Below are 17,814 nucleotides of genomic sequence, written 5' to 3'. Positions count from 1 at the left end.
AAAGGCCATAAAGGTCATGAGATTTTGCTTTTGCAGCAAAATTCTTACAGATAGTATAATGTGGTGAAGTCTGTCCTTTAAAATGTAGAGAGCAGCTTAGATTTTGAAGCATCAAGTGCAGTTCCAGAAGGCTTGTATCCTTAAAATTTAAAATTTGCTTATGTGATTTCCTGAAGTGCATGGAAAAGTACTATTTGCTAGTCAGAATGTTGCAAGTAATTTTCTTGATGATATATTGAATCTTTCTTCTTCGTTGTACAGAACTGTTCACAGGGCTTTAGTTTCATTAATATTAAAACAAAATTTGACAATAATGAAAAGGTTCTGATTTTAACTCTACAAAGATGAATTTATAGATAAGACCAACAGTCACCTTAAACTTCCATCAATACTATCCAACATTTCCAGTTGTGCTACTTAGAGCTAAGGCAGCTTTCTTGGTAAAATACTTCTTAATGCCAAATGCTAATTCTTCATGGGAATATACTTTTCTGTAGCCCCAGGTTGTTGCAGAAAATGACAGCTTTTGATATTACTAAACAATAAAATAATATAATTTTTCCCATGTGGCATTTTATTGCATGCCACATTTAATGAAATGTAGATTTTTAAGGTCATTTCATTAGCAGTGAACCCAATAGGGTTCAGTTTTGGTGTCTGATTGTACTGTAGTAGTTTCAAAAAAAAGTTTCTGAGTAATTTTATTTTTCTAGAGAGTTCCTTCGAGTTTCTTGAACTTTCAATATCTATTTCCTCCACTTACATCAGGAAAAAAAAAATGATTGCTGGAAAGAAAGCTGTGATGTGAAAAGCTGAAAGAGATTCCAACTCATTTTGTTTCTGTGAAGATCTGAAGTGCATTTCCCCTTCATCGGTTATATGACTCTCCATCCCACAGCACTTACTTTTCAATTAATAATTTTTTTCCAAATCCATGCTCTTTTGGGAACAGAATTTTATTACTTCAGGAATCCTCTGCTTCTCTTTACAGCTGTTCAGATTATTTTAAATAAATCCTCTGTGAATTATGAAAACTTCTAGCTACTACAGCACGACCTGGTGTTCCCCAGAGAGTTGTTTTATCCTGAGCCTACAGGCCTGATGCCGACCCCTAGGAATCAGTAGGGAATTTTGCCAGTAATGCCATGGGGATGTATCCCAGCCACATGGGTGCAGCCTGCAGTGTTTTTGCAGACGAAGACAAGGCAGTGCCTGAGCTGTTGTCCTGGTTGGAATTTCTTCCCTTAGGAGTCACTCAAAGCCATTGACCCATGTGAGGCCATAACTGGTGGCACAAGATCAACCTTTGTGAAGCCTGGCCCCGTTCTGTGTGCCCTTGCAGGATGCCACTATCTCACTTTTTCCATCTGCTATTGCTCCAAAGGGACATTTGCACCTCCAACATCTCTTCTAAACCCCAGTGTAGCAGCAAAATGGTTAAGTAACTGCCCCTTTTTATGTAGCACTACTGATAAAAAGCACTTTCTGGTCTTATTTTAGCTTCATGCCAAGGCACACTGATAGCTGCTGTTGTTGTGACTTCTTCAAAGGATGGCTGCCATCCTTCCTTACTTCTCTTCAGAGAGCAAAGAGCCTTTAAAAGTACCTTCTGCCTCATCGGAGTAACGAGCGCTTAAAAAAACCCCACACCAACCCGAGAGCCAGCTCAGTTGTTCAGAATTTTGCTGGATTCCGTGTAATTAATTAAAATTTTTTTTTTTTTTAAACGTTGGTAGCTCTGCCAGTCTGTGTATCTAGGTTGTGCCAGTTTCCAGGATTCCCCTCCACCCCCATCCCCGCCCCTCGCCCCGGTTCCTCGCACAGACGTGAGCGGCTGCAGCCATGGAAGACTTCTTTGTAGAGGAGGCAGCTCCAGTGAAACAGGTAGGCGGGCTGGGGGGGCACTCAGTGCCCTGAGAGAGCTATGACAGCTGGCAGCATTTAAATCCAACAGACCTAGGCTCCAACCAGCTCACAAGCTCTTCCTACTTGTGAAGGAGCAGGGATGGGAGGATCCCTTAGAGACACATCAGGTGTGGCTGAGAGCAACCTGTAATTCTGGATGAAGATGGCCCAGTGTCCATCAGGAGAAGGTTAAAACTTTCTTGTGTGACTGGAAACCTTCGTGTTTTGCTCAGGGGGTGGGTGGTGTTGTAAGCAGAGCTTTCTTTCCTGGGAGGAGGGAGTTCAGCAGGAACGATGCTGAGCAGAGAAGTTCTGAAGTCTTGTGAGAGCAGGGAAGGAGAGGAGCGGGCTGGAGTTTCTCTGGGCAGGCCTAAGTGTGATGAGTGTTTCGTTGATCTGTGCTCAGATGGGTCTATTGGCACTGTTATTGCTTTGCTGAATTTTCCATTTCACGATGTGTTGGAGGCAGATCTCTGAGGACATCATTGCAGCACAGGTTACCGCAGGACTGGATTTGGCCTTTCTGCCTTATATTGACGTGGAATGTTTTCTTCCTATGTGAATCTGGTTTTGTTTGGTTTTTTTGTTTGGGTTCTTTTGCAAGGTGGTTACTCCAGCTTATTTACACTTCTGCTTATGCTAGACAGGCATATTTCTGGGCAAGCAGTACCCTTGGACAAAGTGATTTATAATGACCATTGTAAGGGACAGAAATGTGAAGCTGGTTAATGCCGCGGAGTTTGACCAAAAGGATGCAGTGCAGCAGGTGACTTGCTAATGTTGCAGTTTCTTTAGGCCAAGCCTGATTTTGGGGAGCATTTTCTCCATTAGGAAAAATGGTAACTGCAGAAGTTACTTGTTACAATTGCCTCACTACAATGCCAGTGGTGCTGCAGTGTTTGGAGCTGTACATTAACGTTGAGTTGGGTTTCCTAAGACACAGCTGTCCAAATGGAAATGTTCAGTGTGGAAAATAATATTAAATAAAAGCTAATGATTTGAACTGGCTTTTAAACTGATGTGCATATTTTTAAATATTCTCTTTTACTACATAGGGAACGGGGGTTGAGTTTTGCAGCTTCTTGAGTTAACTCCTAAAATCTTCTGCTATGTTAGCAGTATCCTGCCACACTTTTTCCAGTGATCCTAATCCAGAGTACAGGAAATAACAGCTGAGAGCATACAGACTATGTTGACAGGTAAACCAGTGAGTGCAGGAGGAATCTACAGTGAGTGGGAGCCATGGATCCGATGTTGCTGCTGTGTGTCATGGTGGTGAAAGGCCTGGTTGCCAAAACAAATATGTTGTGTTTGAGCCATGGTTCACCCAAAAGTACATTTAGGGGACTCATGGGTAGTGTTAGGATGTACTAACTTAGGAACTCACTATCCTAAGCCTTATTTTGTGGATGGGCAGTTATTCATCTGTTGGGCTTCCAGTCCTTCACTGTGACAGTGGGATAATGGCATTCCTGACCTCCTGGGCATGTGGTGAGGATAAATACTGCATGAGTCTGCCAGATGCTGTGGGACTGCAGCTACATAAGAGGGCCTTAAATGGGTAGACTATGTTCACTTCATGCCTGAAACAGTGTTCTGAACCTGGTGGGGAGAATTTGAGCCTGCTCAGTGAATCAGAAGAAATGTTCAGGACATTCATCTGATGATCATATTTTTAAATAGAAGATTGATGTTTTGCAAATAATATTTTTAAGTGGAAGATTAATGTTTTGTGAAGTCATGTCGTGTTTTCTGACTCTTCTTTGAAGGGAAAGCCCACTGTTTCTAAACTAATCTGGAAAGTAAATGTAAATTGTGCTTGGCGATTTTTCTTAATGGGTAGCTGACAGTACCTGTGAGAAGAGTGAGGAGTTACATTCCAGTGTTAAATAATGAAGTAGGCACATTAATAATAGGCTACCACTTCTTTAAGCATATTTATTTGAGTAATTTAGACACAAGCTTATAATTCAGCCTGTATGGGCAATTTTCTTGTGCTGGGTAACTCGTTTTCACCTGCATTGATGCAGGTGTTTGGCTGCCAAGCAGAACAGGACTCCAGCTTAACATTAGTGTCTATCTGGAACTTATGAGTTTGCAATGCCCTGTTTAGTTGCCTGTTTCCCTTGGGAGTGGTGTGTCAGCATGTACAGAACAGTACAGGACCCCTACGAAGGGGGTCAGCTCCTTCTTTTACAACCATTCCTGAAAGAAGGTACTGGGAAAAAGTAGCTTTGAATTCATCAGATTCTGAACTCGGGGATTTTTTTTGCTCTTCAATTGAAAGGTCTTATTTACCATGATTATATCTTTCTAAAGATTTCCACATGCTTGCACTCGTTTTACAAAGGCTGATATTTTGATATGAGGAGGACAGAGTGTGTGCTGTATCTGCATATTTGTCCTGTAAGCATTTTGGATGATGGAATAAAGTGTACAATTAAAATTTGTGAAATTGGTAATTGCAAGCACTCTCAAAGAGGACAGGCGTAGAATTTCAGATGATCATGATAAATGGAACTACAGTGTGAAATCAATAGGATAAAAGTCAAGAAAAACAAATGCTGTGTATTGTAGTTAGGAAGGAAGGTTGTAAGATACCAGGAAAAAATGGGGAATAACTGGCTAAGCAGCTCCCTACAGAAAAAGGGCTTTGTGGCTTATGTATATAGTTTGTGACAAGTTAAATATAGATTCAAAATGTGTGGAATTGCAGAAGTGGTTGTGCTCATTGTACATTGATGGATATGCTGTATTTAAGTTATGGGAAGTAATTACTCAGTTCTGTTTGGTACCAGAGAAGTCTGAAATTGAATGCTGGGCCTAATGCTTGGAGGGAAATTAGGGAAACTGGAAGGAGTCCAGATGGACCCAGAAGGGTTGAGAAACATGACAGAAGTTTGAAAAATTGTATTTGTTTAGTTGAAAAACAAAAAAGAGAAAATTGAGAGAAACAATTTTAAGTGTCTTAGTTATGCAAATATTTTTTTTTGGTTATAAAAGTTTCTACTGGGAAATCTTAATTTGCAACAATAATATGTGGATCAGGTTTTAGGAGAAACTTTATAATTATACATAGCTTTAGGAAAGAATATGGAGTACTCTTTGTGAAGAGAACAATTCAGAACGGAGAAGACAAACATCTGTCAGTGGTAGCTGGGAAACTGTGCTGTAAGGGACTGGTAATTCTCCTGGCGTTCTTCAGCAGTGTCTTTCTGTAGATTTTATTGCTATGGAAAGTACAGGCTATGTGCTAAGAACAAAAAAAGGAGTGGTTTTTTCGTGTGTGCTTCAGAGGAATATTGTGGTGACAGAGAAGAGAGATGCAGAAACAAGACCTATGTATGTGTTGCTGATAAAGTCCCAAGGAGTCAGTCACAGGGCACATCATCCATAGCTGTCATGAATGCTTCTCACAAACAGAGAAGTGCTGCTGTTACTCTCGTTTGGGTTAAGTCCAGTAAGGCTTTCCTGTACACCTGCAGAGGAATGGCTCACTAAGGAAACATGAGTTTAAAAATATCCATTTTGGAAGAATTCTGGTTCTTTAAATGATACAAGTGATTGATCCTACATTGCTTGACACCATCCTCTATTATCAAGTAACAAACTGTCTCTACTGCAGAATTACCTCCTGAAACATTTGCTTGCAGAGATGATCATTATTCTAGAGCTATCCCAGCTTTTAACTAAAAGGAGGATATTTCACTGTACTGTATCTTGAGTTGGGGGACACATGAAAAAGAGGGTGAATCAGAGAAAGCTTTGGGGGTAGCTGTTATGACTCCTTTTCTGGAAAAGGTCCCATTTTATTGCTTGGCTAGCAGAGAAAGAGCTAAACAGAAAATGTTTTCCCCACGTGTTCCATTAAAACAAAACCAGGGAGTGAGAGTTGTCATCTGCCCAGCCAATTCTAGGAGATCTATAGCTCTTGTGTAGCAGGTAAAGATTTTTTCTAGTGGGTTGCTATCTAGCAAGATCCTTAAATGAAAATAGGCACAAATACAGGCTGGGTGAGCAATGGATTGAGAGCAGCTCTGAGGAGAAGGACTTGGGGTTCTTGGTTGATGAGAAGCTCAACATGACCCAGCAACATGTGCTCACAGCCCAGAAAACCAAACATGTCCTGGGCTGCATTAAAAGCAGCCTGACCAGCAGGTCAAGGGAGGGGATTCTCCACTTCTGCTCTGCTCTAGTGAGACCACACCTGGTGTCCCCAACATAAGAAGGATGTGGTCTTATTGGACCAAGACCAGAGGAGGCCAGAAAGATGCTCAAAGGGCTGAAGCCCCTCTGCTATGAAAACAGGCTGAGAGTTGGGGTTGTTGAGCCTGGAGAAGAAAAGGCTCTGGGGAGACCTTGGAGCACCTTCTAGTACCTAAAGGGGCTACAAGTGAGCTGGAAAGGGCCTTTTGACAAGGGCATGTATTGATGGGACAAGAGGTAATGGATTTAAACTGAAAGATGTTAGATATAGATTAGATATTAGGAAGACATTCTTTACCGTGAGGGTGGTGAGGCCCTGGCACAGGTTGCCAAGGAAAGTTGTGTCTGGCCCATCCCTGCAAGTGTTCAAGGCCAGGCTGGATGGGGCTCTGAGCAACCTGGTCTAGTGGAAGATGTCCCTGCCCACGGCAGGAGGGTTGGAACTGGATGGTCTTTAAGGTCCTTTCCAATCCAAAACATTCTGTATTTCTATGATGAATAAGTGAGGGTGCTGCTGGTAGCTTGATATTCTTGAATTTCCAAGTCCGGTGACATTTAGCAAGGTTATAATGCAAAACATGAACAACTCTTAAAGCTTTCTGCTGAGAAAAAAGGTTATTACAGGTTAAGCACGATTTAACAGAGCAAACTGACATTTTAAGAAGCACACTGCTATGTCATACATTTTGATCACTTTGATGGAGTTCTTCTGGATTATCTATTTCTGTGACAATCCAAAAACTCTACTATAAAGTGTGAAACGAGCTAAAACCATCAGTATTTAGCTAGAAAACTTTTTTTCCCCTGAAGGAATAAAGCAGCCTAACCAACAACTTATTCCCTTGATGATCAAGACAGTACATCAGACTGCTTGAGTTTCCACAGTAAATGAGAATGCTGTACTATGGTATTGCTAGAGCTGGATCAATGAGCAATTAAAATAAATTTATCCAATTAACTTGGCCCTTTCATCTATTCTCAAGCTGTTTGCAGATCAGCCTTGTCTCCTGTGTATTTGTCTTTGCCGTTGAGTACAAAACACATTTCTGTATCCAGATCTTCTGCAAATTATGATCTCAGTGTTTTTCCTGTTCAGTGGCTGATTAACTAATAAATTCTAAAAAAGAATACTGTAAAACCAAAATAGACTTTTATGGTTTGGTTGTTTAGATATTAACTAAATATCTTGGATTTCCTAGATTTTCAAATTTCAGGAACATGCTCTGAGCTATTTTCAAGAACATTTTTGTAGCCTCTAGCAATTTCATAAGCCAGGTCTCCATCTATGTTGTAGTCCTAAATGAACTTTTCTTCAATGAATTTGTCCATTACCTTGTAAATACATGTAAGCTTTTAGGGCATTATATGCCATGTTGCATAGTTGTCGTTTTGGAAGATAAAATAAAAAAGCATTCCCTGCTCATCCTCTGCATTCCACACCTCCATATATAGGCCATGTATTATCCTGTACGTGATTTCTGGTTTGTTCCCTATTTCTTTTCTAATGGTTCTCAGCATTTGATTTGCATCCTTGACTGATCCTGATCACCAGCTGACATTTTCATAGATTTGTTTATTTTAACCCAGGCTCTCCTCCCTGGGTGCTAATTGCACAAAACCCATCACTCTCTATGTAAACTTTGGGACTGTTTCTCTTTCCTGCATCACTTTACGTGTATTTACACCGGGCTCTTGTGGGACATTTCATCGTTCCCTCACCCATGAGGGTTTAGTCTCAAGATACTTGACAGCCACTTGAGCAAATATCAGTGTCATTCCCTTCCTATCCCACACAGTCTCTGTGACATGTTGGCTCTTCTCTCTTTCTTGTAATTAGAGCTGGTTATTGCCATTAATCCTAGCTCTGCTGAAGTGGGTGTCCCTCACATGCCATGTTAAATTCCCTTTCCACACAGTCTCTTACATGTTGGTTTGATTTAGTAGTTGATAGTATTCATTTTCTTCCTGGCAGCATGACCAGAGATGCAGTCATTTTGTTCAGGAAGATAATAACTTTGTTGCAAGTTAAATAATAAATCATAAAATAAACTGGCATTTTGGGGTTCTTCTTATGATTCTTGCAGTTTTGCCACTAGACCTTGGGAGATTATACTATCTGAAAAATTTAGTCACTCTTGTGGAGATAATTTGTCAGTGGTTTAAAAATTGGATATATGAGATTTATGGTTCTGAAAAACTAATGATCTCTTTTCTCAATGCTTTGTCAGAGCCTGCTGGGCTTATGCTGCCCATAAGCCAGTCTAAGCCTTTGTGTCTGTAAGGGAATGTGTTTTGGTGATTAACAAGGTGTTGTTTTCATCTTATAGTTATTACACTGAATCTTGTCAGAACAGTTTTGATCCAGCACATTTATTAGATTGTATCTCTTCATGCCATTGATGCTGCTGTGATAGTTTCCTGTGCCTGGTTGCAATAAAATTAGAAAAAAAAAAAAAAAATACCACAGAGCAATGTATATATTTGCATAGATTGCTGGGAAAAGTGTCAGATAAAATATTGCTGTGTTTTTATGTTCTGAGAATGTCTTGAATTGCAACCTTCCTCCAGATGATAAATTCCTTGGGTCAGGTATAGCTGAATGAGTTTTTACCTTGATAAGTCAAAATAAAGATGTGTGAGTGGTTGTTTGGAAAATTCACAAGGTGAAAGGAATATGAAAGTTAGTGGCTTTAGGAAATACAGTGAAGGTGGGAGAGTGCATATGCTTTCAAAGCTTGGGACTGTTCTCTCTTGTTTAGGTTGTATCTGTGATGTGATGAGAGCACAGTCATTTCATGGTAAGAAGGAACCAAGAAAACTCTCTTTCTTTTAACAGTAACTCAGTTACTTCAGGGAATATCTGTGTCCCCTTTTCTGTATATTTCATGGAAATTACATAAACACTGTCGCTCACTAAATCTTGCAGTTAATAAATTCTGTATTCCTGCAGAATCATAGAATCATTTAGGTTAGGAAGGACCTCTGAGATCATCAAGTCCAACTGCTAACCCAGCATTGCCAAATCCACCACTAAACCACATACCTGAGTGGCATCTACATATCTTTTAAATACCTCCAGGAATGGTGACTCAGCCACTTCCCTGGGCAGACTGTTCGAGTCCTTGGCAACCCTTTTGGTGAAGAAATTTTGCCTGTTATCCAATCTAAACCTTCCTTGGCACAACTTGAGGCCATTTCCCTTTGCCCCATTGCTTTATACCCAGGAGAAGAGACTGACCCCCACCTGGCTACAACCTCCTTTCAGGTAGTTGTAGAGAGTGATAAGATCCCTCCTGAGCCTCCTTTTCTCCAGGCTGAACACCTCCAGCTCCCTCAGCTGCTCCTCATAGGAATGCCTTGCTCTGATTTAAAAATACTTTAGGGGAGGTTTTTCAGGAGCACAGAGGGCATTCAGATGCCTGATGCTCCTTGAAAGTCAGAAGAAACATTTTTGCCCCATGTGATACCAGACCAAAAAAAGTTTGTGGTGCTGTGCCTGTTTCTGGGCTTGCACCCCTGTGCTTTGGGAGTAGCACAGTATCACTCTACAGCAACACATGAAAAAAAATTCATTTTGGCTTCAAATGAAAGGTTCATTTAGTCCTTTGAGCATTAGTGCCCCATATTGTGCTTTATGTGTCAGGACACTGATATGTAAGCACGTGAGCCTTCTTCTTTCTAAGTTAGTAGGATAGTGTTGCAGTTGGTATTAATCACAATTAAATAAAGCTACAGAAAGGGAAGAAAGCACGTTATTAGTGACCAGGAATGCTTATTTTATTTTATTTTATTTTATTTTATTTTATTTTATTTTATTTTATTTTATTTTATTTTGGGTTTGCTGTAGACAGAAGTTGGAGCTGCTAAAAATTGCTGTCAATATTTTCTCCAAAGAAAGTGTTTTATGATTTATGTTTTAAATACTTTCCGAAGAATTGTTTCTCGCATACATTCTACTGTATCTATAAGTGTCAGTGGAAACAGTTTAAAAAATCTAGTTAGTATCTGCATTTTTTTATCATATACTGATCAGGCTTTTTGCTAGGCAGATTTTCTTGTCATTTTTCAGTGCACCTGATAAATGTGTTGCACAATATTTTGTCCTTCCATGTCTCCAGCTACTTTCAGACTGCGGGTTTATTTAGCAATGAAACAATGTCACAACATCCACTTGTTAATAAGGGTATGAAGAACCTGGCAGTGATTTCCTGGGTCCTTATTAGCAAAGAAGAACAGAGAAACACAGAGTGCGTGAAAAGCATCTTAGAGCACACAAGGGCTGTAAGGACTATATAACGAAAGTCTCCTGGAAGAGCCCTCCAGAATAAAATGCAGCTTAAAATTCAGCAAGAGCTTTCTGCCAGTGCAGCCATCTGACCTTCCACTATCAGAGGACACAGCGAGTCCTTACAGAAGGCACGTGGAACTGCTGGTGTGGGTTTATCAGCAGGAGGGCTGAGAAAGTCAGTGTGGGTGGAGAGGTGTTGATTCCCTCATCTCACCCTGCTGCTGTGCAAACAACCCTTTCCAGTGTACAGCTTTGCTTTAGCCAAGGGTTGCAGTGTGACCTCCAATGCACAAGGCACAGATGTGACTCTGTAGTTTATTTAAAGCTTTTTTTTCCATCCAGATGGGTGCTGGTGGGAATGTTGGAAGCTCAAGGCAGATTTCTGCATGGTGGGATGCTGCAAGGAGGATGTGTCTCAGCGAGGGCACATACACCCGCTGTGATCAAATTCAGACACCTAAAGTCAGTTCTCCCATGTATTTTGTGCTGTCCCTGCTGTGACACCTCCTCCCTTTCAACTCTCTGTGTAATCCTAAGAACTGGTGCTTATTACAATTTCTCAAGCCAAAGGTTTCCTTTGAAAAATCTTCTTCTTAAGGAGTGAAGACTAATGCAATTTTCAAGTCTTTCTCCTGCAAATAGCTCCTTGCCAATGACCTCTCCTGCCTGTTCTGCAGAAAGGTTTGTGTCCTTCACCCCTGCAGAGACTCTGTGACATGTGGCCCAGCTGTATCCCATATCCACTGTGTGCCGGGATTCAGCTGAGTATTGGGTGTCTGGAGCCTTTAACATTGAATTCAGGAAACAGAGCAGCAAATATTTGAGAAGAATTTCAAGATATAGCTCAGGTCAGCTTTAGATGTGATTCATGAGAATAAACCTCATATGAGAATGAGGTAAACGGGAGTTTTAGATATTACACATCAAATACTGTTCTAGTTTATGTAGTCATGGTATGTTACTCAGCTGTTAGATGCTTGTGTAGCATTTCAGATAATGACTGTTTCTTATTAAGCAGCAGAGACCAAGCAAGACCTTGAGCTGGGTAGGTGTCAGTGTTTGTGTAGGATTCACTCCTGTTGCCTATGGAAGAGGCTTCGTGTTTGAGTGAGGGCTAAGGCTGTACCTATTAGGAGAGACTTTGTGTCTGCTTTTGAAAGTACAGCTACATCCATTCATTCATTCCAACTTGCAAAACTGTCATGGAAATTTATCAGCTCAGCCACAAAGACTAATCTTCCAGCTTTAGCTGAATGGAAATACTAATGGCATTTTACTCATCCATCAAAAATAATTACTCGTCCCCGCTAAACGGGCAAGTAAAATTTGCAAGACTCAATTAAATACCTGCATTGAGGAGTTTATATGATATTCTTGTTGTAAAGCACTTTGATTCTTACTTGAGCTGTATAAATTAACCACTTCAGTGCTTTCCAAGAAGCCTCCTATGGGTCAGAACTCAGATTCCTTGATGCTTTTTGCGCTGTTAAGAGTGGCTTACACTGAGAAGCAGGTAATAGAAAATGTCTACAGCAGGTAATAGGAAATGTCTACAGTAGCAAAGTGATTGCCACAGGATTCACTCGTGGCAAATACATAATGCTAAATGATACATAATAATAAATGAAGTGTCAGAGTATAAAAAGGAGCAGTATTTTCTCAAATCTTTTTATGATATTTTGGTGCTCACTTAGCCGGCTGGGAGCCACATGTGGGACTGAGACCCACTGAAGCAAAGCCCAGCAATGAGGACTGATGTGGAGCCAGTCCAGAGATGCTCGTGAAGAGATTAATTTCATGGAGAAACTGGTATTCTCTCATCTTGCTATTGTGCCTCCAGTGTGCACATTGTGGTCATCCCTGCTGTCCACCACTGGCCAGCCATGGGGAAGATGGTGACGGTCCCTTTGCTTTTGTTTGGGAGAGACAAAGCATTATCCTGTCCTGAGGGCTGCAGCAAGGAGATGCAGCTGGATTTTAGAGCACTTTTTACTTTAACAGTATGATCTTCTCATCATTCGAGTTGTGATGAGAGAAGTCACTGGATTACAAAAAGGTGATGTTTCTGAGGAATAAAGCTTAATTTTATCTATCTACCATGAGCCTCCCTTATGGCTACTGTGAGTCAGCTGGTGATGTTCCTGAGAAAAGGGTGACCAGTGGTCATCCCATTGCATCAGACATATTTGTCCCTGCTTTTGTGAGGGAGAGAAGTTCCTTGACCTGTTTCCTAGGACCTTCCATGTACCTTAGCAGCTAAAAAAAATTCTTCCAAGTAGCTGGTTTCCACTGCTGCAAAGGCAACTGTTCTCCAGACAGGTAGTTCAGGGTCTAATTTCTGACAAAGAGGAGATTAGCTCAGGATTTATGTAATGAAGTCTTGGATGCAGAATAAATTGAATAGCTCCATTTGTTCAGACATAAATCACAAAGCACCTGCAGTCAGAGTGACTGTCCCTTAAATGTCATTGGGACATGGGTCATTGTGGAAATATTGCAAGTTGGAGTCACAGACTTAAATAGAAATATGAAAATTGGAAGTCAAAGAGGGCTGTCAACTCATCAAGCTCATCACCTCTCTAGTACTGAACATGCCCCAGGACCCATCCCAAGCTGTGTCTGCTGGCTCGGCTGATACTCCCCCATCAAATCAGCTCAGTGCAAGTCTTGAAAGGAACCAACTAAATATAAATGTGAAAGGTTCTGATGACATAAATGCATTAAAAACCACTTTTTTTTTTAAAGTATACCTGGCTAGGGCTTCAAATGGAATATTCCTGAATAGTATAAGAAAATAAAATTACTATTAACAAAAAAAGGCATGACAGGAAGATTTCAGTATGTTCTGAAGTTTCTTATGCTTAGTACTGAGGTAGTATTAAAAAAAAAAATTGCTTCTTTAAAATCAAGAAAGCTTCCATCTGTATTAAAATCCATACTCCACCCACCACTTAATTAAGCCTGCAGCAACATAATGACCATTTAGCAGCATTAAGCACTCTGAGTTAGGTAACAAATTTGCTCAGCCAACCACTGGCATTAAATAGCCATACATATGTAACTTCAACTAGTCAATAAATCAAAGCTACACAAAATCATTGCTCACTTTTTCTGCATGTCTTTTCTTCTCTGAGATTTCTGCTTCCTTTCCAATAATTGTGCACATTATAGGCCTTTCCAGGGTGCCTGTTGGAAGGGCATCATTGAGACGGACAAAGGGAGGGAACAAGAGCCAAGCCTTGAAGGAATAGTCTGCTCAGGTCTCCTTCCTACAAGAAGGGGCTTACAGCTCAAATTCTTCTCCTTTGTACAGATGGATAGAGGTTCTCCTGCAGGATGGACACCTGCTAGTTAAATCTGTTGTGAGCAAATTGGTCCTTGTGCTCAATTCCAGTGTTTTTACAGACAGTTGGTCAATGCACTTAGTTTCTCAGTTCCTTGTTTTCCACCCTTCAAAGAGTAAATATCAATTCCTTCCATTTTGGAGAGAATAAATGTTGCAAATGGTAAGACAGTCAAATACCAGAGAATCAGAGCCAAGCAATTCCATTCTGTTATAGGACTTGCTAGATCATGACCTGTGTGTTAAAACCAACCCAAAGGCCTGTCCACGGGGACCCACAGCTCGTAGGCCATATGAAGTGCAGGATGTTCATTGCATCACCCGTGAGAAGGTTCAAGGTGAAACCTCCTTGAGGGTGCATCACGTTGAGCTCATCTTACAGTTGTGTGGTTTTCTGTCTCAAAGTCCAGGAGTTGCCTTGTGTAATATAACATAAACCTCTCTTGTTTGAGCATGTCTGGCTCATCCCATCAGGCTGGGCAGTGAAGTTTTGCCATGGAAATGTAGCTGCTGGGAGACAAAGTGCGATCTGGAGAGTTGACCTTGCTGCCAGGCTTTTATTGTTCTTAAGCCAGACATTTATTCCTAAGCCTTTCCTTGAGCAGATGTCACTGGAGGCTGTATATATGAAGTGCAGGGTGACAGTGTATTAGAATTTTCTCAGAAAGAAATGTTTTAAAATTTCCAGATAGTTCTGTTGAAACTCCTGAATAAACTTCTACCACTTCTGCTGCTAGGAAATGCAAAGAGATAAGATTTAAAGGTTACATCTAAAGAATTAAAGCAATAAAGAAATATAGACAGGATAAAGATGTAGGTAGGGACCAAGTCAGTAGGCAAAAGGAAGGATGAAAGAGCTGTAAAAAGCAGATAGAAAATTGGCTATCTGTAGCAGGCAAAAAAAATGACATGAAGTGTAGAAATATTTACAGATAAACTCTTTATGAATATTGATCCATATTATTCATGCTTTCTGAAAGTGTCCTGAGAAAAAGAAAAACCCTGTCCTTGTGAAACTCACTGTTCAAAGAGGAAAATACACAATGGAAGAAAAGTGCTTGTTATATATGGAATTGTCTGTCCTGTACTCTGTTTTGGAACCTGGTCTCAAATTATTTTTCCCCACTGCAATTATAGTTTGTAACCATAGTGTCTTTTGGATTAGAAAAACAAGACGTTTCATGAAGAAGAATCCAAATGTGAAATCAGGTACCTGTAGAAACAAAGACTCCAGAAAGGCAGAATTTACAATTCCTCTAAACTCTGTATAGGACTTCTCGCAGATTAGACAAAATGTAGCCATTCAAGATTGCCAGTTTATCAGGTCAGTTGAAAAGTACATCACTCACCCAAGCTCCATCCAGCGCCAGCTGGATTTGGGTCTCTGCCAAATCTCTTTAGACAGAAGTGGTGTATGAGCAAAACCCCAGCAGATCAGATTTGCAGCACAAACGCAAAATGAGTTTGTCACTCTTTTAAATTCCCACATACACTGGTGGAAAATTGCTGGAAAATGAAATAAAGAAATGGCAGAAGTAGTTTAGTTTCCTGTCAGCTACGAGGTGCAGACAGCCTTACACGAATATGATACACAAGAAAGCTCCTGTCAGCATGTCCTGGTTTCAGCTGTGAGGGAGTTCATTTTTTTCTCGGTGGCTGGTGCAGTGCTGTGTTTAGGATTCAGTATGGGATTAATGTTAGTAATACACTGGTGCTTTGGGTTGCCAAGTAGAGCTTACTCTAAGGCAAGGACTTCTCAGTTTCCAGGGCTCTGCCAGGGAGGAAGTGCACAAAAAGCTGGGAGGGAGGAGCATGGCCAGGACAGCAGACCCCAACTGGCCAGAGGGATATTCCACACCATAGAATGTCATGCCCAGTATAGAAACTGGGTGAGTTACCCACAAGAGGGGCTGATTCTGGTTGAGGGATGGGTTTGGTGTCAATCAGCAGGTGGTGAAAAATTGCATTGTGCATCACTTGTTTCTTTTGGGGTTTGTTTCTCTTTTTCTTGTTTGTTTTTGTGTGTTTTTTTTGTTTGTTTGTTTTTATGTTTGTTTCTTTGTTTGGTAGGTTGGGTTGGGAGGTTATTATTTTTGGGGGGTTTCTTTTGTTTTGGTCTGGTTTTGGTTTGGTTTTTTTTGGGGGGGGGGGGTTATTTACTTAATTTCAGTTCTTAAACTGCTCTTATCTCAACCCACGAGTTTTACTCTTTTTTTTCTAATTCTCCTCACCATCCCACCAGGTTTGGGGGAAAAGTGAGTGAGTGGATGCAAGGTACTTGATGCCAGCTGGGGTTAAACCACAACATGGTGTAACCTGGATAGGCATGTTGGCATCAAAGAGAAGGATAGTAATGACCTGTGGCTGGAGTTCTGTTCGTGGCTCTCAGTGGTCTCCTCACAGCAGTGGGTTTCTCTGCTGTCTTTCCTACATTTTGCTTTTCACATAGGTTGAGCTCAAGCTGCTCATCCACATATGAGAATAGTGGGAATCTGCCAGGCACCTGGCGTGGCATACACATGCTTGCCATTGCAGTGCTGGAGCTCCAAGTTTTTCATGCCACACAGAAGCTGGTATGTCTAATTTTGTTTAAATGTGGGCCCAGCATGTTGTGGCACTGGCTTTTTTTGGACCATAGGGTATAGTCAAAATTTTGTTTACAGATTAAAAAAAAAGAAAGAAAGAAAGAAAAAAGAATAATTCAGCGAGTTCTTTTTCTGCTTATTATAGGATTAAGTGGTCCTGCTTACTGTGAAAGTGGGTTCAAGAATCTCACCTTGAGACACATTTTATATATTTATATGTATAACACTGTGCACATGGGGGGTTATTTGGGATAGCTGCTCTTGAAGTGCCATTTCTGGAGTAGTTTCTGTCTCAAAAAAGCCCTTGTTACTAGATAGATTTCATTCTACCATGCCCAAACCAACCTTTCCTCTAGCCTCCTTCCAGAGGCCAGTAACAATTGGAGAGGGTGCACAGGATGTAGAATCCAATGGATTAGCATTGCAAATACTCAGTTCTAGTACTAAGCTGGGCTCCAGCTGCTCTCTCAGATCTCTGCCCAGGCTTTGGGCACTGGAGAGAAAGAGGGGAGCAGAAAGTGTACGAAATGTGTTTTGACATCAGAGGATTTCTCCCGAGAAGTGCTGAGTATTTTATTATTTAATTCCAGGGGGTATGTTGAGAGTCAAAGAGGCAAAGTCTCTGAAATGATTTGGCCCTTAATAAGTCATAGCAACCCCAGTGTGACACAAACTGGAACGGTGTGTGGGGTCACACCTCTCATACGGTAGAGAGTGACTTACATAAGGAAGCCCCTGTGATTACAAACAGGTGTCACATCATTTTTTCTATTAAACTGATCAAATGGGTTGAAATCCCCAAAGATGAAGTTATTGAGGTTTGTGCTCAAGGCTGTATAGCCCATTTGTCTGGAATCTCAGGGGAGAGGGAGCTTTGCACAGGAAATGAACTCTGGCCATTTGAATTTTCTTTAATAATTGCCTCAAAGTCTATTAAAGTCTATTATATGTGCACCACATAAAATAATTACAGGTCCTTTTTTTTTTTTTTTTAGCTTGTTACCTAGGACTGTTTTGCTTGGAAAATCAAACTTAATTGTTTAGTCCTTGAACTGTTTCTTCCTGTACCTCTACTGCATTTAAGGATTTATCACTGGTCAGAATAAAGCCTCATGAAGCTGTAGTAGTCTTAAAAATGTAGTGATACATGAATTGGACAAACAAGGTAAAGATCACTGAAGTCAGGTTGTTTCTTGCAGTGTGGATTAGTGGATTTTTGGTGTTCACAGGTTTTACAAACTCCTCCTTTGAGCCATTTTCAGGTCCATCTTTCATTTTGTGTAGGGCAAGGATGTTTATTGAAAACAAAGCATTTTATTTCTCAGTGCTGAGTTATCAGTCAGCGAGTTATTCCTGTGAACCCCCTGAATTTTTGTAATCTCTGGGAACCCTTTTACCTCTTCACAATGCTGCTCCAGACTTCTCAGTGAATAGACTCCCATCTCCTTGCTTGGTGAATGAAGGTGTAGGTCATGTGGGTAATTTTT

At 40.8% G+C, this 17,814-nt stretch overlaps 1 protein-coding gene across 3 annotated transcripts in view; it reads left to right on the top strand.

Moving 5' to 3' along the window:
- Positions 1–17,814, top strand: part of DPP6 (dipeptidyl peptidase like 6) — a 544,128-nt gene that overhangs the window by 177,052 nt on the left and 349,262 nt on the right. The gene's annotated exons all lie outside the window — the stretch shown is intronic.

The sequence above is a fragment of the Myiozetetes cayanensis genome, unplaced genomic scaffold (genome assembly GCF_022539395.1).
Source record: "Myiozetetes cayanensis isolate MyiCay16 unplaced genomic scaffold, myiCay2020 scf1, whole genome shotgun sequence".
Taxonomy (NCBI): domain Eukaryota; kingdom Metazoa; phylum Chordata; class Aves; order Passeriformes; family Tyrannidae; genus Myiozetetes; species Myiozetetes cayanensis.
The sequence above is the reverse complement of the archived record's forward strand: the minus strand, read 5'-3'. Positions and strand labels throughout refer to the sequence as shown.